At 40.1% G+C, this 23,231-nt stretch overlaps 1 protein-coding gene across 2 annotated transcripts in view; it reads right to left on the reverse strand.

Moving 5' to 3' along the window:
* Positions 1–23,231, reverse strand: part of COL4A5 (collagen type IV alpha 5 chain) — a gene marked incomplete at its 3' end in the record, with an annotated part of 361,897 nt that overhangs the window by 270,427 nt on the left and 68,239 nt on the right. The gene's annotated exons all lie outside the window — the stretch shown is intronic.

A 23,231-nucleotide genomic window follows, 5' to 3' on the forward strand; every position in this document is an offset into this window, starting at 1 on the left:
AAGTGAAACCATATGGTATTTGTCTTTATCTGCCTGACATATTTCACTTAGCATAGGACCCTCTAGATCCATTCATGTTGACACAAATGGCAAGATTGCATTGTTTTATTGCTGCGCGATATTCCATACACACACACATACACACACGTCTTTATCCATTCATCTATCGATGGACTCCTAGGTTGCTTCTTAGGCTACTGTAACTAATGCTGTAATGAACATAGAGGTGCATATATCTTTTCAAATTAGTGTTTTTATTCTCATTGGATAAATGTCTAAGAGTAGAATTGCTAGGTCATATGATATATGTATTTTTAGTTTTTTGAGAAATCTCCATACTGTTTCCCACAGTGGCTGCACCAATTTGCAGTCCCACCAACAGTGCACAAGTGTTCCCTTTTCTCTACATCCTTTCCAGCACTTGTTGTTTGGTGCAACAAATTTTTATAATTTTAAAGTGAAAATATATTTTTAAAAGTGAAAAAGAAATTCATAAAACTTCCCTGTAATATGATTTGCCACTGTCCAAGCTCTTAGGAACTCATTTTTCCCCTAAGATCTCTTGTAAGACATTAGCTCTTAATCTATATTAGCAAATACCCTGACAACTAGCCAAAAATGTCTGCCACTTTGAAGTTTCTTGTTTCTCTGCATTCATGAGCAATAGTGGAGCACAAAATACACAATACTGTCTTCTCCACCTTTCTTTTCTTTGCCTCCACTCTCTCATCACTTGTAGCTCAGTCTTTAACAGCAGTAAGCTTTAGCATAAATGCTATTCCCACAGCCTAAATGTTCTAAATAGCCACTACTAAAAGGTTCATTTGCTGAATTGTGCGAATTGAAGTCTTGGAGCCAGAAAAATGTCTTCCTTTAAAATAAGGTTCTATAGAACAAGAACACAGTAGATGACTTATTCCATCCAGAACTATACTTTGGCATGAAGCTTAAGTGCTTAGAAAAACAAATAGTAATTAGTTTAACATATGTATATAGCTCAGCATTTATGTACAGTAAAGTAGTATGCTTCTCATCAAATAATAGAAAACTTTTATGGGATGTATATACCAAGTAATGTTTATCAATACTCAGCCTTCGGAGCCTATGACTTAAAAAGTACCTTAGCCTCTTTTTTTTTTTTTTCTAAATGGCAAATGTAATATGCACACTAACCACTAGATGCCACTTTCCATACAGTTATAATAGTGATGCCCACAAGGAAATGGCCCCAATTGACATTTGGTAAATGGAACGACATGTTTTTTGGTTTTTTTTACCAATATCTATTAATATTGATTAGATGCATTATGAGCACAAAACACAATATTAGGGATATGAGTTGTACAAAAAATATATAGACATGGGTGCTGCCTTTAAGGAACTTCCAATCTAGCTTACAAAAAAAACCAAAATAAAAACAAAAACAAACTAGGCCCAAACAAATTCAAGTGAAATTCAAATACAATGGAATAACGATACAGCAGACAATAGTAATAGAAAGAGCTCTAAAATACAATAAATACATTCTGAGTTAACCTCAGCAATTGCATTCTTAGGATACTATGAACAAGCAACTCCCATAACGGAATACTTAGTTTTCTCTTTGGTAAAATGGCAGAGATAGATAATATGATCTCTTTAGGTGGCTTACAACTTTTACAGTCTGTGATTCAGTAAGTAGCAATTACCAAGTAAAAATGAGTGGTACAGACAATGATTGCCATCAAAGTTAAGAGTTCCCTTGAACTTGGGAATGTGCATAATGGCTCTTTAGAAAAGGTAAATAACTTGACTTCAATTCTAAAAGATGGGCAGAAAGATTATCTAGAGGAAAAACGGCTATGCTAAGCACTAAGATTAAAACACAAAATTTTTGTAGGCAAAGAGTTGGGTAAAACAGACATTAAGTACCCCAGTCTAAAGGACTTCTTAAGTCGATATGAAAACAACTACAGTTAGAGAAAAGGACCTCACACCCCAAAAAAGAAACACTTTTTCAAAAAATGTAGAAAAACTATTTAATTTTACCAAGTTACGAAGACTGTTAAAACAAGAAAAGGTAGTAATGCTTTAAATTTTTTAGTGTGGTAGAAAATAATAAAATAAAAACTAAGGAAGATTTGTTCTTATCACATAGTAAAGCACATAAATCAACACTAATTAAAACACTATGCAAATAACTTCTCCCATTTGGTTGGTTGCCTCTTTGTTTTGTTGATGGTTTCTTTTGCTGTACAGAAGCTTTTTAGTATGATATAGTTCCATTCATTTATTTCAGCTTTTACTTCCCTTGCTTTGAGGTCAAATTCATAAAATCCTCTTTGTACCCAAGGTCCACAAGTTTAGGATCTATGCTTTCTTCTACTAGAGTTCATTGTTTCAGGTCTTATGTTTAGGCCTTTGATCCATTTTCAGTTAATTTTGGTACATGGTGACAGAGAGCAGTCGAGTTTCATTCTTTTGCATGTGGCTTTCCAATATTCCCAGCAAAATTTATTACAAGTCCTCCAATAAGGGGCTAATACCCCCATATTAAAAGGAACTCATACAACTCAACAACAAAAAGATAAATAATCCAATTAAAAATGGGCAGAGAACATGAACAGAAACTTCTCCCAAGAAGACATACAAACCGCCAACAGATATATTTCAAAATGCTCAACTTCACTAGCTATTAGGGAAATGCAAATCAAAACAACAATGAGATATCACCTCACATATGTTAGAATGGCATCATCAACAAGATAAATAATAAATGTTGGAGAGGCTGTGGAGAAAACGGAACCCTCATACACTGTCGGTGGGAATGTAAATTGGTACAGTTCCTATGGAAGGCAGTGTGGAGGTTCCTCAAAAAATTAAGAATACAATTACCATATGACCCAGCAATCTCTCTCCTGGGTATCTACCCCCCAAATCAGGAAACATTTCCAATGTTCATTGCAGCATTACAGTGGCCAAGACATTGAATAAAAAAGATGTGGGATATATACACAATGGAATACTACTCTGCCATAAGAAAAGATGAAATAGTGGCATTTGCAACAACATGGATGGATCTTGAGACTATTATGCTAAGGGAAATAAGTCAGACAGAAAAAGTCCAGAACCATACGACTTCATATGTGGGACATTAAACTGAAAGCAACAAAGGAACAAGAAACAAAAACTCATAGACACAGAAAATAGTTTAGTGGCTACCAGAGGGTAAAGGGAGAGGAGGGTGGTAGAAGAGGGTAAAGGGGGTCAAATACATGGTGATGGAAGGAGAACTGACTCTGGTTGGTGAGCACACAATGTAATATATAGATGATGTATTACAGAATTGTACACTTGAAACCTATGTAATTTTACTAACAATTGTCACCCCAATAAATTTTAATTAAAAAAATAAAAAAGACAAGATAGCAGAAAATGCCCAATCACTACAGTGAAAAGAAAAAAATAATCCAAAAAATGAGGATAGTTAAGGGAGCCTATGGGACAACACTAAGCGTAACAACATTTGAATCATTGAGGTACCAGGCGGAGAAGAGAGAGAGGAAGAGGAATTGAAAACTTATTTGAAGAAATAATGACAGAAAACTTCCCTAACCTAGCAAAGGAAATAGATATACAAGTCCAGGAAGCACAGAGAGTCCCAAACAAGATGAACCCAAAGAGGCCCACACCCAGACACATCATAATTAAAATACCAAAAGTTAAAGATGAAGAGAGAATCATAAAAGCAGCAAGAGATACCTACAAGGGAGCTCCCGTAAGACTGTCACCTGATTTCTCAACAGAAACTTTGCAGCACCTAAGGGATTGGCAGGAAACAGTGAAGTGATGAAAAGCAAAGTCCTACAACTGAGATCACTCTGCCCAGCAAAGCTATCATTTACAACTGAAGGAGGGATAAAGAGCTTCCCAGACCACACATAAAAAAAAAAAAAAAAAAAAAAAAAAAAAAAAGCTAATGGAGTTCATCAGTATGAAACCACTATTACAAGGAATCTTAGAGGGATTTCTCTAATGTGAAAAAAAATCAAATATGAATAATAAAATATCATAAGTGCTCATCTATCAACAACTACTTTATATGTAAATGGATTAAAGGCTCCAATCAAAATAGGATGGATGAATGGGTAAGAAAACAAGACTCTTACATATGCTGACCACAAGAGACTCACTTCAGATCAAAAGACACACAAACTGAAAGGGATGGAAAAAGATATTTCATGAAATTGGAAGTGGAAAAAAAACTGGGGTAGCAATACATATACCAGAAAAAATAGACTTGAAAACAATGGCTATAACAAGAGTCAAAGAAGGACCAAGTAATCCCACTTCCAGGTATTTATCCGAAGAAACCCAAAATGCTACTTTGAGGGGACAAATGCATCCATGTGTTCTTTGCAGCACTGTTTATAATGGCCAAGATATGGAGGCAGCCTGGGTGTCCATTGTTGGATTAATGGATAAAGAGTGGTACATATATACAATGGAGTATTGCTCAGTGATAGAAGGGAAAGGGTTCTTGCCATTGGAGGCGGCATGGATGGACCTGAAAGGTATTGTGCTGAGTGGAGTAAGTCAGACAGAGAAAGATAAATAGCATATGATTTCACTTACATGTGGAATCTAAAAAACCAAAAATAAACTCATAGATACAGAGAACATTTTGATGTTCGTCAAATAGGAGAGGGTTGGGAATGGGTGAAAAAGGGGACGGGATTAAGAAGTTCAAGTTGGTAGTTATAAAACAGTCATGGGGATATAAAGTATAGCATAAGGAATATTGTAAATAATATTGTAATAACTATGTATGGTATCAGACAGGTACTAGACTTATCAGGGTGATCACTTCGTAAGTTATATAGATGTCTAATAACTATGTTGTACACCTGCAACTAATATAATATTGAATATCAACTGTAACTGAAAAATGTTTTTAATTATTTTAAAAAATTAATTAATTTTTAAAATTAAAGAGACAACCCATAGAATGAGAAAACGTATTTGTAAATCATGTATATGGTAAGGGACTTGTATCCAGAATACATAAACAACTCTTACACCTTATTAACTTACTGTCCAGTAACCCAATTAAAAATGGGCAAACGATCTGAATAGACATTTCTCATAAAAATATCCATTAATCACATAAAAGGATGTCCAACATCATTAGCAATCAGGGAAATGCCAATTAAAACTACAGTAAGATACCACTTCACACACGGTAGAATAGCTACGAGGTGTAATAAAATACGGTGAATGCCGCTGCCATCCAATGGAAAGGTGATGTTAATTGTGTTTTTTGACCTTGATGGAACTGTGTGAGCTGAGTTTTTATCCGAAACACTATGGTGAAGTCTGAATATTATAAGAGCTTATTAGAGCATTTAAAAAATGATGTGCATAGAAAACAGCCTGAGAAATGGGCAAACGGTTTCATCCTCCATCATAACAATGTTCTGTGTCACCCAGTGCTTCCGGTACAGCAGTTTCTGTCAGATGAAAACATTAAGGTGTGTCCTCATCCACCTTTTTCACCATATTTGGCACCGTGCAACTTCTGGCTCTTCCCCAAAGTCAAAATGATTCAGGACATCAAAGCAGCCACAACAGTGCAACTAAAGACATTCACGAAAGAGGACATCCAAAATTGCTTCAGAAAGTGGCAAGAATGATGAGGTAACTGCCGTTCAAAGCAAGGGGGAGTATTTTGAGGGGGATTAATAGCAATGTGTCTTTTACTGTAATAATTATTTTATTTAAACATTCACTGTATTGTTTGATCACACCTCCCATAATACAAAAAGACAGACAATAAGAAGTGTTAGCAAGGAAATCAGTTCCAAAGAAATTGTAACCCTTATATATTGCCAGCAGTGGTGCAAAACAGTGCATCTCCTTTGGTAAACAATCTGGCAGTTTCTCAAGCAAACATATGACACAGCAAATCCACACAAAGGTATATAGTTAAGCAAAATACAAACATATATCTATACAAAAACATATACATAAATGATCATAGTAGTATCCAGAATAGACTAAAAAATGTAAAAAACAATATATGCATAGAATGGAATATTATTCAGCAATAAAGAGAAATGAAGTAGCGATTAATACTTCAATACGAATGAATCTTGAAAATGTTATGGTAAGTAAAAGAAGCCAGACAAAATACTACATGTTATTTTTTATATGAAATTGTCAAAATAGAGAAACCTATAGAGACGGCAACTAAATTGGTGTTGCTTAGGGCTGGGGATTTGGAGACAAAGGGAGTGACAGCTATGGGGTGTGGGTTTCTCTTGGGGTTGATAAAAATGTTCAAAACTGGATTTTGGTGGTGGTTGCACGCCATTGTAAATATTCTAAAAATCACTGAATTGTGAACTTTAAGTGGGTGAATTGAATGTAAATTATATCTCAATGAATCTATTAAAAATCAGTGTCATGAAATAATGTGGGAAGACTATTCTATCAGGAACTGTGAAGGGTCTGAGATTTTTCCCTACTTGGAAGCTAACAAGTTAGTCTACCATAGTTTCTTGCATGCTGGCAGAAAACACAAACATTTTTGATCAGAGACAACAGATAATTTGTTTCAGCAATAGTCCAGGATTCCCTGGACCCCAGTTCCCACAGGGTGACATGAAGAGGACAAGGTAATGCCTTTGTTATAGGAGAGAATTTGAGTGTTTAGGGTACCCACATATTTTATAAGGGACAGTAAGCTTGCTTGACCTTTGCTCTGAGATGTTATCTTTATTATACTGGACAGCAAACAAACCTGGTTGTTTCTCCAAAAGGAGATAGGATCTCTGTTTTCCAAGTTGTTTGTTATAGAAGTATCCCTGAAAAGATAGTCCAAAACAAAGAGCCATTTCCTCTTCTATCAAGATGTACAGAGACACGAGAGATCCAATTTTCTTCCAATGAAATCCAGATTTTTAAAATTTAAGAAATTAAATAAATGTAGTACATCAACAGCTATGAAAGCTTTTTAGGACCACAGGGGACATCGAAATATGACTTGAATATTAGATTATACTTTAAAATCATTGCTAATTTTTACAGTGTGATAATGATATGTTTACGTAGTACAATGCCCTTTTCCTTTGGTGAGACATGATGCATGCTGAGGTATTTAGAAATATGTATTATGATGTCTACAAACTACTTTGTCTTTTTTAATTTTATTTTTTCATGTTTGGTATACAAAACAACATAATGATTAGACATTTATACCCCTCACGAAATGATAACCCCCCTAACAAAAGAAAAAGTATATACACACACATACATAATCATTAAACACACATGCACACACAGACACTGAAGAGCAAGAGACATAAAAACATAAAACAAATATGGCAAAATGTTAACAAGTGTTAACTCTAGAAGGAAATGCACTGGTGTTAATCATATCTTCTTTCAATGTTTTGAAAAGATTGTTACTAAAAAGTTAGGTAGGTAAATACACTGATAAAATTACTTAAGAGACAAATATACTCAGACTGCAAAAAAAAGCAAATCGCAACATGTATGCTATTCATCAGAGACATCAAAAAAATAAGGTACATGGAAAGGTTAAAATAAAAGATGAAAAAAAGTTCTATTATACCAATAACAAAGAAAATTGGTATAGCTATGTTAATTTCAGATAAAATAGACTTTCAGGCAAAAAAGATTATGAAAGATAAAAATGGTCACTTCAGAATGATAAAAAGATTTGGTTCAGAAAAAATACACTTTTAAAAAAAACCCAAATTTGTATGCAGTAAAAACATCATAAAATATATATAATTAAAAGTACCAGATGTACAAGGAGAAATAGACAAATCCACAAATATAGTCGCAAATTTAAAACAGATCTCTGATTCCTAATAGAACATGTAAACAACATAATCTGTAAAGACGTAGAAAGACTTGAACATGATTATAATCTTATTCTAATGAACATACGTAAAACAGTGTACCCGTCAAACGAAGAACACACATTTCTATCAGGCACACCCTGGATATTTATAAAAACTGACCATACACTGGGCTTTACGGTTAGTCTAAGCAAATCTCAAAGGACAGAATTCATACAGAATATGGTCTCTGACTACAATGCAATTAAGTTAGAACAAGTAATTTAAATCTAACAATGCTTTTCCAGAAAACAGAAGAGGAGGGAGGAATAAAGCTAGCATAACCTTGACACCAAACCTAAATAGGACTGAGTGTGAATGGAAAATCACAAGTCGGTCGTACCAATGAACATACATGCAAAACTCCTAATTAGAATATGACAAAGTTGAATTTAACCTAGGCCTTAGCCATTGTTGAAAGGAAAGGTTTGGAAAAGAAGAACCAAAAATGTCTTTCACAGATGATATGATTGGATAGATAGAAAATTCAAGAGACCATACAAAGAAATTAGAATTAATCAAGTTTATCAAAGCTGCTGGGTATAAGTCCTATATATTAAAATAAAACATATTTTATATATCATGAATAAATCAGGAAATAAAAAAAAAACACTTATAATGGTGTCCCTAGTGTAGTCTCTCCCAGTAAAAAAGTGAAGGAACCAGATATGATGGAACTTTTGGAAAAAAATCAGAATATAAAAAAAGCATTATGTTAAGCAAAAGAAGTCGGACAGAAGAAGTGGAGAACCATCTGATTTCACTGATATGTGGTATGTAAAACTGAAAACAGCAAAAGAACAAGAAAAAGAAATAAAGAAACAAAACTCATAACACAGACAATAGTTTAGTGGTTACCAGAGGGTCAGGAGGGAGAGGGTGGTAGATGAGGGTAAAGGGGATCCAATATATGGTGATGGAAAGAGATCTGACTCCAGGTGAACACACAATGGAATTTATAGATGATGTATTACAGAACTGTACACCTGAAATTTATTTAACTTTACTAACAATTGTCACCCCAATACACTTGAATTAAAAAAAGAAATGCATTATGAAAATAGAAGAAATGTAATTAGAGACTCTGGGGGGAAAGATCCACACACAGAAAAGAAATATAATCACAGAGTTTTACCTGGCTCTACATAAGTAACATATATTATATTCATAATATTCACATATTCAAAATAATGTAAACATTAATTATTGACTTAAATGAAAACGGCATGACATATTGGGAGGAGATGGAAGAAGAGAGATAAGAGTGGTAGCAGAAAGAGCATCTCATCTGTCATAACACAAAATAGAAAATGTATTGATAAAGCAAAAATTATTCGTTTTTCTCCTTAAGGAACTGATTGAGGAAGTCAAAAGGGATGAGGAAAGAGACAAGTTCTTTTACTATTAGTTTTACCTTTAAAACCATATGCATACAATATAATACTATGCTATATTATCACATAATGACTACTCCCATGGTTCTCATGAACTCTTATAAGATAATTTAAATTTAACATTTCAAAACAGAAGTCATCTTTGACTAGGCTATTTATTGTTAACACAAAACCTACACTTGCGGGTGGAGGGGCATGGATTTACCATTGTTTAACAGTCCAAGGCTAAACATTCTATGTATCTTTTATTACATCCCTTTATTTGATATCCTCTCACAATCCATAAACAAATCTTGCTATTTCTTACTAATACATGCTATCAATAAAAGAGTGTTAGCGTAGAAAGAGGACTTAAAAATTACCTAATCTACAGCCCTCATTTTAAACATGAAGAAATGGAGGGCTACTCAATGACAGAGCCAGAGCTAAAGTAGGTATTTGACTTTTTCCAATATTTCAAACTGATTCCCATTTACCTTCAAATTCTGAGCAAAAGCCAAGATAATCTGCTAGATTTTCTATGAAAAGGAAACATTTTCTTCTCGTTATAATTAAAGTGTTTCTTTAAAAATCAAATTATATATGAACACATTGATCAGTTTAGAAGCCTGTTAACCGAGACAGCACCTGCCGCCTTCTACAAATCCAGAACTAAAAATAGGAGGAGACTCATTAAAATATGACCACAACATGTACTTCACCAATACTAATATCGTTAACAATTTTAGTTGATTAAAAACATGACAATTTTTAACAGAACTAAAGAATAAAGATACACTTGGTTTTCAAGATCCTATTTTTTTCCCAATGGGATAGAAGGAAGTTGGAGAAATGAGGTGAGAGGTGTAGGAAAGGTTACCATGCAGAAGTATGCCAAACTTTAAGGATGCGCATTAACTAATGTTGATCAAAGTGAGCCTAAAGATTGAAAGACATCAGTTTTCATACAATGGAAGTATTCTGGCATCTAGTCTGGACAAATTATCAAATGCTTCATTATCAAATGTACTTGAACTTTAAAAATCCATACATAACTTACTCAGAATAGCCCTAGTGATTTCACATTTAGGGTGGGAAAGCTATGCCAACTGGGGTATGTTATTTTAATTTCCAAATACTTTTGGATACCATTTGGAAGTATGTGAAATGGGGAGCTATTTTAAATAATTAGGTAATTAGATGCTTTTAATGGCACTTGCACAAAAGGGATTTTTTACATTAGAAAATCACCCTAACTCAAAATGTCACTCATTATGATCAGATTGTATGATTTGTAGATAGGAAAGAAACCCAGTGTAAGCTACTTTAATTAAGACCAACTTCCCCCCCTCATTTTTAGGTACCAGTAACCATAAATTAAATTTGAGAAATTTTTACTGTCTTGTCTCTGTACAAATTAGTATGAGATGTATAGAAATTATTAAATATGTTACCTCCCAGGAATAATTTATAACCTAAAAGGGGGATTAGAGAAATGTATGAATTAGTATTCATTAGACAAAATGAGATAAATTAAGATGAATGTAAACAAAGTTTTATGAGCTCTCAAAAAGGGAAAAAAATGCTTGGAAAACTGGTAATGTACACAAAAAATTTTTTTCACATGGTACTCTAATAGAGTTTTCCCTAGAAAGAATTTCCAAAGTTTTTAAGTGGAACAAGCAATATTTGAATGAAGTACATATAATCATTTCATGTTTTAATTTGAAAATAAACACAAGTAAGGGCCATAGAACAGCAAAACTAGAAGCTTTTCAGTACTCAGTTCTACATGATCTATGATATTCACTTAAACATCTTCTATCCATCCACCTAGTTAACACCTCCAGTGATGACAAACTCACAAAGGCAGACCACAGTACTCGGGTTTAAGACACTTAAGCAGTAAAAGATTTAACCTACTTAAGTCCCTTACAAAGAAAACTTAGCAATGGGAACTCAAGCAAGTAATAGATTAAAATCTTCTTCAAATGAGACCAACCCAATGAATCACTTAATATTGTTTCTTAAAAGCTGTAATACAAGCAGCAGAAGAAACAATTAATTTCCCTACTCCATCAGAAAGCTGTTATTTTATTTGGGGGGTATGGGAAGAAGAGCAGTGCTTTTAAATAAATTGCTTCTGCTATAATGATTATTACTCATTTTTAATATGAAACTGTGGTAAGAAAATCTGGTGATATATGCATATTCAGCAGTAAAATGAAACATATATTCACAAGTGGTATTATCATATTTAACATGCCACTAAGGGATTATATGCATGGGATAGATGTATTGACGATTTGGGGGTGAATGAATGGGTTGCAAGACAAAAATGAAAACCAACATTTGTGTAACTTTTTACAACTTACAAATGACATGACATATTCTGTGTTTGGTCTTCTCAGAAATAATACTGTGATGTATGCAGAAAAATACTTGTCTATGTTTTCTGATGTAGAAATTGAGGTTTAGAGAGCTTAAATGACTTGATTTAGGATCACAGAGTAAGCTAATATTTGAATTCAGATGTCTTTTGCCTCCAAATGCCATGTTCCTTCAATGACTAACTCTGAAAGAAAGTATCCTAAACTTCCAACTAAAAGTTAGTGATCCAGAATAATAGGATGGTAAACATGTGTAACACAATAAAAACATTGGATTTATGTTGTGATTTAGTTCTTGATATTATGAAAACTTTCAACATCATTTAAAATGAATCACTTTCAGATAAAAGAGTTAACCACAGCTATGGCTTCACTGATAAAAAAAATTGAGAAGTAAGATAAACCTTGATTTTATGGTAAGAAGATTTTTATGGGCTGACTATTGACAGCACTGCAGCCTTCCATTTTACCAGACCTGTACAGACATATCCTGAGTTTCAACATCTTTCTTAAGATTGCAGTAAAGCAGTTCCATAAATGTAAAGAGATTAGCATAAACTGAAATTATCTGTAGTTATTTATTTTAACATGGCCTTGGAAAAGTACTAACATCACAGATAAAAGATACAAACAAAAAGACCACACAGTACCATGATAATAAGAATAAAAACTTCAGACTTTGCTGAGCATAAATATGTCTGGAATGTCTCCTATGAAGCAGTCAAAACCTGTGTTCTAAGTGCATTTAAAACTCAGTGAGTCCAACTCCATGGCTCAATGCCAGTGTAAAAATGCAGTAACATGCCCTAGGTCTCCCTTTTGCCTGCTGGCAGGAAGGTAAAAAGAAGAAATTGTTTTTTGCCCTTACACTGATTAGACCAAAATTTCCTGTGTATTTCTAACATAATTACTAGCTGATCATCGCAGCAGCTGGTATTTATGGTAGGAGGAGCTAATACGATCTTGATTTCATAGGCAGCAAAGCAGGAAACCTTGCTACCACTTTGAATAAGGCAAGTGTTCTGCATGAAAGACTCCATGGTATTTTCCATCACGGGCAGAAATCAGGAAAACCCTAGTTTAGTACAATCACAAAAAGTGGGAATACTTCAGTTCTGGCTGTTTCACTTATAATCAACAGGAAAAAACAATGCCTTCTTAATGATGTGCTTGATTATAGGACACTAAATGACATAAAAGGATGTATCAAAGGTGGAAAATTGTATATCACCCATTACCACATTCCCTACTAAATCATAAGAGATCCAGCTCCACACAACAAGCTGGTAATGGACAAGTCAATATTTAGAAAACTTACAACTCCCTCTAATATTAAAGCAGAGACTACTTTTTCAGTATTTGTCACCCAAATGGAGCAATTATTTCCAAAGCAGCTTCAATTTATATACTACTCAAAACCTACTGTCATTTTGTGCCCTTGTCATGACAAAAAAAAATCTGTGCTTTACTTAACCCCATCCTAGAGTAATGGGTATAGATGAGAAAGAGATGATTTCACAAACAGATATGGGAGATTAAGATGGGAACTACTTTACAGGTAGAAGGAGTCTACGATATACCTTCCATACACAGTCAATCAATAAGCTTTTATTTTAATAAAAATAGCAATAATCTGGCAATTTGCTATTTAATCAAGTTTGTTAACATGAGATTGTACCTGATTTGTATCACCAGTCATTTCTAATGAATGAATACTACAGTGCTGGATGAAAAGCTTTAAGAATCATACATAAACTAGCAAAACAATTTTAGAGATCAAAGTCTATCTGGCTAGTCATTTACAAACATAATTCAAGGCAACACTGAATTTGAAACAAAAAGAATGAAATAAAACTGCATTACAGAAAATCATAAAAGTAAATTCAAATGGTACATCTGGTAGAACAAGAGGTACACATGTATAAGGAGACAAAATCAGAACACGATGTACGCTACCTTGACTTGTGGCTAGACTTTTGTAAATAGAATGAGTCTTTATTCTTGAGGGAATACTGACCACATTCCTAGTTACTAACTGTCATGCAAGGTGTCAGGCGGGGTCTCTAGTCCTGATCCCCACATAAGAACACAGGATATGGTGAGGCCAAAAAGGAACACCCACAGAGCCATAGATAGGAAAGTCATACCACTATAGTCTCGCTGGCAGCTGGGTTGGAGACACAGGAAGCAGGAGCCAAAAGATCCGCAACCCACCATCCACTTCCCTCTGCCAACCCACCTCACTTGCTAACTGCAATTCACCGTGCTAACTGCAAGCTGCTCTTGCTAGCTCAGCCACCATCTTCTTGCTAGCTCAGCCACCATCTTCTTGCTAGCCCCCATTTTCTGCTAGCGTAGCCATGGCAGTTTCATTAGAGACCAATGGCTCGCTGGTTACAGCTGACGGCCCACTAGCCACACTTGATGGCCATCAAATCACAGTTGATGGTGTCACGCAGGGGACCCTGCTCGCTGCGCCATTTGTCGTGCAGGGCGTCCGGTGGGGTCTCTGCTCCCACTCCCCGCCCAAGAACGCAGGACACGGTAAGGCCAAAAAGGAACACCCACGGAGCCATAGATAGGGGAGTCAAACCAATATATTCTCGCTGGCGGCTGGGCTGGAGACACAGGAAGCAGGATCTACATAATCTGCCTAACAGCAGTCCGCGCTTGCCAGCCACCATCTTCTTACTAGCCCCCATTCCCTTCTGCTAGCATAGCCACAGCCGTTATATTAGTGGCCAATGGCTTACGGGTTACAGCTGACGGCCAACTAGCCACAGCTGCTGGCATCTGATCACAGTTGATGGCCATTTACTACCCGAGCCAGCACCTTTCTATGTGAGGCCGAGAGCCTGGAAACTGTTTTTTGGGGTTTTGTCCCCACACTCCACCCCTACAGGGTCTCGCCTCACAATCTACGCGACAAGCGTCTTCTGCGAGGGGCCCTGTGCAAGGAGCCTGGAGGTGAATGCACTATCCTGAACACAGCCAGGCTCTCTGGGCACAGCCAGGGTTTCTCAGGGCACCACCACAGTACTTCTGGTCACAGCCAGACATCCTGGGCTTCTTAGGGTACCACCTGTTTCCCTGGGCACAGCCAGGTTTTCTCAGGGCACCACCACAGTACTTCTGGGCACAGCCAGACTTCCTGGGCTTCTTAGGGTACCACCTGTCTCCCCGGGCACAGCCAGGTTTTCTCAGGGCACCACCACAGTACTTCTGGGCACAGCCAGACTTCCTGGGCTTCTTAGGGTACCACCAGTCTCCCCGGGCACAGCCAGAGTTTCTCAGAACACTGCCACTCTCTCTGGACACAGCCAGACTTCCTGGACACAGCCAGGGCCTCAGGGCACTGCCACTCTCTCTGGACACAGCCAGACTTCCTGGACACAGCCAGGGCTCACAGGGCACTGCCACTCTCTCTGGGCACAGCCAGACTTCCTGGACACAGCCAGGGCTCTCAGGGCACTGCCACTCTCTGGACACAGCCAGACTTCCTGGACACAGCCAGGGCCTCAGGGCACTGCCACTCTCTCTGGGCCTCTCGGGGTACTGTGCTGGAACAACAGCGGCTCACATCAAGGTGCTTACATATTATCAATGGCGGCCAGTCAAGACACAAAAGCAAACATTCTCGCCAGTCCCACTACATGGTGGTATGTTCCCAAACAGTCAAGCGTCCATTAAATCAGGCATAGAAGGCAATTCCCCATAGTCCATAGTCATTCGCCAGGGCTGTCCTGGGGTGAGGGATGACCTTGACCTCACCCTCATCTCCCACGGAGGACTCAGCAAGCGTTTCCTCCTGGGACAAGTCCCGCATCCAGGCTGCCTCAGCAAGCACTTCCCAGCCCACACGGCAACAACCTTCGCTTTCTCCGCTTTCTCCGGCCTCTGCTGGTTGGGGAACCATCCACATCTTTCCACCCCTCCACAGGGATCGAGCTCTCAGGCAACTGCTCCTCCTGGTCTTCCTCAGACTGAGCTTTCATACGCACAAACTGCTCCACTGCCCTTCGGAAAGCTTTGGCCAGCACCGTATCCTGCCGACTACGCCATGTGTCGCGCGGGGGACCCAGCTCGCTGCGCCATTTGTCGTGCAGGGCGTCCGGTGGGGTCTCTGCTCCCACTCCCCGCCCAAGAACGCAGGACACGGTAAGGCCAAAAAGGAACACCCACGGAGCCATAGATAGGGGAGTCAAACCAATATATTCTCGCTGGCGGCTGGGCTGGAGACACAGGAAGCAGGATCTACATAATCTGCCTAACAGCAGTCCGCGCTTGCCAGCCACCATCTTCTTACTAGCCCCCATTCCCTTCTGCTAGCGTAGCCACAGCCGTTATATTAGTGGCCAATGGCTTACGGGTTACAGCTGACGGCCAACTAGCCACAGCTGCTGGCATCTGATCACAGTTGATGGCCATTTACTACCCGAGCCAGCACCTTTCTATGTGAGGCCGAGAGCCTGGAAACTGTTTTTTGGGGTTTTGTCCCCACACTCCACCCCTACAGGGTCTCGCCTCACAATCTACGCGACAAGCGTCTTCTGCGAGGGGCCCTGTGCAAGGAGCCTGGAGGTGAATGCACTATCCTGAACACAGCCAGGCTCTCTGGGCACAGCCAGGGTTTCTCAGGGCACCACCACAGTACTTCTGGTCACAGCCAGACATCCTGGGCTTCTTAGGGTACCACCTGTTTCCCTGGGCACAGCCAGGTTTTCTCAGGGCACCACCACAGTACTTCTGGGCACAGCCAGACTTCCTGGGCTTCTTAGGGTACCACCTGTCTCCCCGGGCACAGCCAGGTTTTCTCAGGGCACCACCACAGTACTTCTGGGCACAGCCAGACTTCCTGGGCTTCTTAGGGTACCACCAGTCTCCCCGGGCACAGCCAGAGTTTCTCAGGACACTGCCACTCTCTCTGGACACAGCCAGACTTCCTGGACACAGCCAGGGCCTCAGGGCACTGCCACTCTCTCTGGACACAGCCAGACTTCCTGGACACAGCCAGGGCTCACAGGGCACTGCCACTCTCTCTGGGCACAGCCAGACTTCCTGGACACAGCCAGGGCTCTCAGGGCACTGCCACTCTCTGGACACAGCCAGACTTCCTGGACACAGCCAGGGCCTCAGGGCACTGCCACTCTCTCTGGGCCTCTCGGGGTACTGTGCTGGAACAACAGCGGCTCACATCAAGGTGCTTACATATTATCAATGGCGGCCAGTCAAGACACAAAAGCAAACATTCTCGCCAGTCCCACTACATGGTGGTATGTTCCCAAACAGTCAAGCGTCCATTAAATCAGGCATAGAAGGCAATTCCCCATAGTCCATAGTCATTCGCCAGGGCTGTCCTGGGGTGAGGGATGACCTTGACCTCACCCTCATCTCCCACGGAGGACTCAGCAAGCGTTTCCTCCTGGGACAAGTCCCGCATCCAGGCTGCCTCAGCAAGCACTTCCCAGCCCACACGGCAACAACCTTCGCTTTCTCCGCTTTCTCCGGCCTCTGCTGGTTGGGGAACCATCCACATCTTTCCACCCCTCCACAGGGATCGAGCTCTCAGGCAACTGCTCCTCCTGGTCTTCCTCAGACTGAGCTTTCATACGCACAAACTGCTCCACTGCCCTTCGGAAAGCTTTGGCCAGCACCGTATCCTGCCGACTACGCCATGTGTCGCGCGGGGGACCCAGCTCGCTGCGCCATTTGTCGTGCAGGGCGTCCGGTGGGGTCTCTGCTCCCACTCCCCGCCCAAGAACGCAGGACACGGTAAGGCCAAAAAGGAACACCCACGGAGCCATAGATAGGGGAGTCAAACCAATATATTCTCGCTGGCGGCTGGGCTGGAGACACAGGAAGCAGGATCTACATAATCTGCCTAACAGCAGTCCGCGCTTGCCAGCCACCATCTTCTTGCTAGCCCCCATTCCCTTCTGCTAGCATAGCCACAGCCGTTATATTAGTGGCCAATGGCCTACGGGTTACAGCTGATGGCCAACTAGCCACAGCTGCTGGCATCTGATCACAGTTGATGGCCATTTACTACCCGAGCCAGCACCTTTCTATGTGAGGCCGAGAGCCTGGAAACTGTTTTTTGGGGTTTTGTCCCCACAATGGCCATTTACTACCTGAGCCAGCACCTTTTCACATGAGGCCGAGAGCTTGGAAACTGCATTCCAGGCTCTGTCCCCACACTCTACCCCTACAAGGTTTCGCCTCACAATCTATGGGACAAGCGTATTCTGCGGGAGGTGGAGAGAGGGAGGCGCCTGTGTAAGGAGCCTGGAGGTGAATGCAATATCCGGGACACAGCCAGGCTCTCTGGACACAGCCAGGGTTTCTCAGGGCACCATCAGTCCTTCTGGACACAGCCAGACTTCCTGGGCTCAGCCAGGGCTCTCAGGGCACTGCCACTCTCTCTGGCCCTCTCAGGGTGCTGTGCTGGAACAACAGCGACTGACAGTCAAGGTGCTTACATATTCTCCAGGGCTGCCAGTCAAGACACAAAAGCAAACATCCGCCAGTTCCACTACATGGTGGTACGTTCCCAAGCAAACAGTCAAGCGGTCTATGAAATCAGGGATGGAAGGCAATTCCCCATAGTCCACAGTCATTAGCCAGGGCTGTCCGGGGGGTGAGGGACGACCTTGACCTCACCCTCAGCTCCCGCAGAGGACTCAGCAAACATTTCCTCCTGGGACTACAAGTCCTGCATCCAGGCTGCCTCAGCAAGAACTTCCCAGCCCACAGGGCGGCAACAACCTTCGCTTTCTCCGGCCTATGCTGGTAGGGGAACAGTCCACGTTGTCCCACCCCTCCACGGGGTCCAGCTCTCCGGCAGCTGCTCCTCCTGAGACTCAGTGTTTGTCGTGAGGGGGACCCTGCTCGCTGCGCCATTTGTCGTGCAGGGTCTCAGCTCCCACTCCCCGCCCAAGAACGCAGGACACGGTAAGGCTAAAAAGGAACACCCATGGAGCCATAAGTAGGGGAGTCAAACCAATATATTCTCGCTGGCGGCTGGGCTGGAGACACAGGAAGCAGGATCTACATAATCTGCCTAACAGCAGTCCGCACTTGCCAGCCACCATCTTCTTGCTAGCCCCCATTCCCTTCTGCTAGCATAGCCACAGCCGTTATATTAGTGGCCAATGGCCTACGGGTTACAGCTGATGGCCAACTAGCCACAGCTGCTGGCATCTGATCACAGTTGATGGCCATTTACTACCCGAGCCAGCACCTTTCTATTGTGAGGCCGAGAGCCTGGAAACTGTTTTTTGGGGCTTTGTCCCCACAGTGTTCATAGGCACAAACTGCTCCACCGCCCTTCAGAGAGCTTTGGCCGTCACCATACCCTGCTCGCCGTGCCATGTGTCATGCGGGGTCTCAGCTCTCGCTCCCCACATAAGAACGCAGGACATAGTGAGGCCAAAAAGGAACACCCCCGGAGTCACAGATAAGGAAGTCATGCCACTATAGTCTCGCTGGCGGCTGGGTTGGAGACACAGGAAGCAGGAGCCACACGATCTGCAGCCCACCGCCTACTTGTCTCTGCCACCCAACCTCACTGGCTAACTGCAGTCCGCACTTGCTAGCGTAGGCATGGCACTTATATCAGTGGCTAATGGCTAAACGGTAACAGCCGATGGCTAACTATTCACAGCTGATGGCCATCTACTACCTGAGCCACCACCTTTTTATGTGAGGCCAAGAGCCTGGAAACTGCTCTCTGGGACTCTGTCCCCACACTAACCCTCCGAATATGTAGCACATTGAGAGATGGGTTGTATACAATTCAATTCCATAAACATTTATTGCATGGTTTACTTAAAAAAAAAGAGAGATAATTGCTGAGGGTGGGAAAACGTGGCACAAAGATGAATATAGTACACGGAACCTGCCTTCAGAGACCTGGCAATATAGTTGGAGACACACAGGCAAATTAATTACTATGATGTCATAAAAACAATAGGAAATAAAAATGCTATAATGGAGGTGCAAACAAAGTGCTGTAAGAGAGAATATAAAGAATTCATTCTAATTAGGAAATTATGGCAAAGCAATAATCTCCACATTAGAACATAACCTTCAAGAGGACAGTGAGTTTGTTTTGTTTACCAATGAAGACATGTATCTGAAACAGTGGAACTACTCAATCATTTTCTTCCTCCTCTACTAGCCATTCCAAATTCCTTTCATCATTAACTATTCCCTCTACAATCCAGAGTTGTGACTCAAATATTCATTCCTAAGGGGGAATGATCCTTTGGTAATGATATATCTGTCATGTCAGAGATGCTCCAGGTGTCCATTCACAGTTTAAATGGGGCAAAGGAGTACCAGGAAATATCAAGTAGATCCCCCGGGTTCCACATGAATTCTTCCCTGACCCTGCTGTGTAAAAGCACCCCAACCTCCTTCTTCTTATTAGCATCAATTATCTCTGCCAAGATAGACACTCCAGTACTAAGCACAAGAATGTGAGACTAAGGTTCATCCAACTAATTTCTCCTCTAAGTTTCCCTTGAAGAACACAGGACCACGGGTACCATACATTGACAAACTGCTCCCCAAGTCTGGATGAGACCAGCATAGAAATATGGGGGCCATGGAAATGTGCCACTCAAACCTGTTGCGGGGGTCATAGTTGATTGACAGCCCAAGCTGCTACCCCTCTGTATCTGCCATTATGCTCAGAACAAAGCGATGCTTCACCCAGGCTGTTCCCACACAATGACTGAGCATAGCAGGAATACTAGTACAGATCCATTCCTGTAGGATGAGGGGCTCCACTAACAGGTGACATTGGCTCAAAGGCTCTCCATTGGCCTGGCCAAAACTTTGTTAGAACTGTACTGCAGTCTGTCTGACATGTTTCCTGCTTAGTCCTTCCTTCCCCCATCCTTTCACAGGTGCCAGACGTACAATGCAACCTGAAAATGTTCTCTGTTAATTACTGCTTCTCAGAAGTTTATGATAACTCTTTGACTAGCCAAGTCATTAAAATTGAGTTGCCTACCAAAGGCACAAACATACTCAGAAAAAAATGATGACAATTTTAATACACACACACACACACACAAACACACTATATACAGGTAACCCCCATATAACACAGCAATTCTGTAACACGGTTTCACTCTAAAACGGTTTGAGAATTAGAGAAATCACCGAACAACACGGAACATAATAAGACCTTTAAGACCAAGATATCTCATTTGAAATTTTTCATTCGCGTGTGGATATTGTATTAGAATTGACTGCAGAATTTTATTTTTTTTTTCCTAATTTGTTGGGGTGACAATTGTTAGTAAAATTATATAGATTTCAGGTCATCATCTATAAATCGCATTGTGTGTTCAACACCCAGAGTCAGTTCTCCTTCCATCACCATATATTTGATCCCCCTTACCCTCATCGTCCACCCCCCACCACACCCTTACCCTCTGGTAACCATTAAACTATTTTCTGTGTCTATGAGTTCTTGTTTCTCATTTATTTTTCTTACTCTCTTGCTGTTTTTCGTTTATAAACCACATATCAGTGAAATGATATAATTCTCTGCTTTTTCTGTCTGACTTATTTCGCTTAGCATTATACTCTCAAGATCCATCCATGTTGTCACAAATGTTCCTATATCATCTTTTCTTACTGCCGAATAGTATTCCATTGTGTATATATACCACAACTTCTTTATCCATTCAACTATCAAAGGACATTTTGGTTGTTTCCATGTCTTGGCCACCGTAAACAAAGCTGCAATGAACATTGGAGCACACATGACTTTATGTATAAATGTTTTCAGATTTTTTGGGTATATACCCAGGAGAGCGATTGCTGGGTCATATGGTAATTCTATTCCTAATTTTTTGAGGAACCTCCACAAGGCCTTCCATAACGGCTGCACCAGTCTGCATTCCAACCAACAGTGTATGAGGATTCCTTTTTCTCCACAGCCTCTACAACACTTGTTACTATTTGACTTGCTGATGATAGCCATGCTGACTGGGGTGAGGTGATATCTCATTGTGGTTTTTATTTGCATTTCTCTGATGATTAGTGATGTTGAGCATTTTTTCATATCTCTATTTGCCATTTGTATGTCCTCTTTGGAGAAATTCTCTTCAGGTCCTGGGCCCAATTTTCAACTGGGTTGTTCCTTTTTCTGTTGTTGAGCTTCATGAATTCCTTATATATGTTGGATATTAGCCCCTTATCGGAGGCACTGTTTGCAAAAATCTTCTCCCATTCAGTTGGTTGCCTCTTTATTTTGTCGATGATTTCTTTTGCTGTGCAGATGCTTTTAAGTTTCATATAGTCCCATTCGTTTATTTTAGCTTTTACTTCCATTGCCTTTGGAGTCAAATTCATAAAATGATCTTTGAACCCAAGGACCATAAGTTTACTACCTATGTTTTCTCCTATGCAGTGTATTGTATCAGGTCTTATGCTTACATTTTTGATCCATTTTGAATTAATTTTGTAATGATGACAGATAGCAGTCCAGTTCATTCTTTTGCACGTGGCTATCCAATTCTCCAGACAACAATTATTGAAGAGGCTGTGTTTCCTCCATTGTATGTTTTTAGCTTCTTTCTCAAAAATTATCTGTCCATATTTATGTGGTTTTATTTCTGGGTTCCAATTCTATTCCATTGGTCTATATGTCTCTTTCTCTGCCAATACCATGCTGTTTTGATTATTGTAGCCCTGTAGTACAAGCTAAAATCAGGGAGTGCGGTACCGCCAGTATTGTTGTTTTTTCTTACAATTGAGATGGCTATTTGTGGTTTCAAACAAATCTGATGATTTTTTTGTTCTATTTCTTTAAAAAACGCCATTGGGATTTTGATGGGGATTGCATTAAATCTGCATATTGCTTTGGGTAATATGGCCATTTTAACTGTGTTGATTATTCCAATCCATGAGCACGGAATGTCTTTCCATTGCTTTGTGTCTTCTTCAATTTCTTTCAAAAATGTCTTATAGTTTTCAGCATATATGTCTTTCACATCCTTGGTTAAGTTTATTCCTAGGTATGTTATTCTTTCTGCTGCAATTGCAAAAGGAATTGTTTTTTGTATTTCTTTTCCTGAGATTTCATTGTTAGTATACAAAAATGCAATGGACTTCTGTATGTTGATTTTGTAGCCAGCAACTTTACTGTATTCGTTGATTATTTCTAATAGCTTTTTGGTGGAGTCTTTAGGGTTTTCTATATATAGCATCATGTCATCTGCAAAGAGTGATAATTTCACTTCTTCATTCCCAATTTGGATGCCTTTTATTTCTTTCTCTTGCCTGATTGCTCTGGCAAGGACGTCCAACACTATGTTGAAAAGCAGAGGTGACAGGGGACAGCCCTGTCGTGCTCCTGAACTTAGAGCAACGGGCTTCAGCTTTTCACCATTAATTATGAGAGTAGCTGAGGGCTTGTCATATATGGCCTTTATTATGTTAAGGTATTTTTAAGTATTTTATTAAGTGTTTTAATCATAAATGGATGTTGTATCTTGTCAAATGCTTTCTCTGCATCAATTAATATAATCATATGATTTTTG

This window comes from Rhinolophus hipposideros, assembly GCF_964194185.1.
Source record: "Rhinolophus hipposideros genome assembly, chromosome: X".
NCBI lineage: Eukaryota > Metazoa > Chordata > Mammalia > Chiroptera > Rhinolophidae > Rhinolophus > Rhinolophus hipposideros.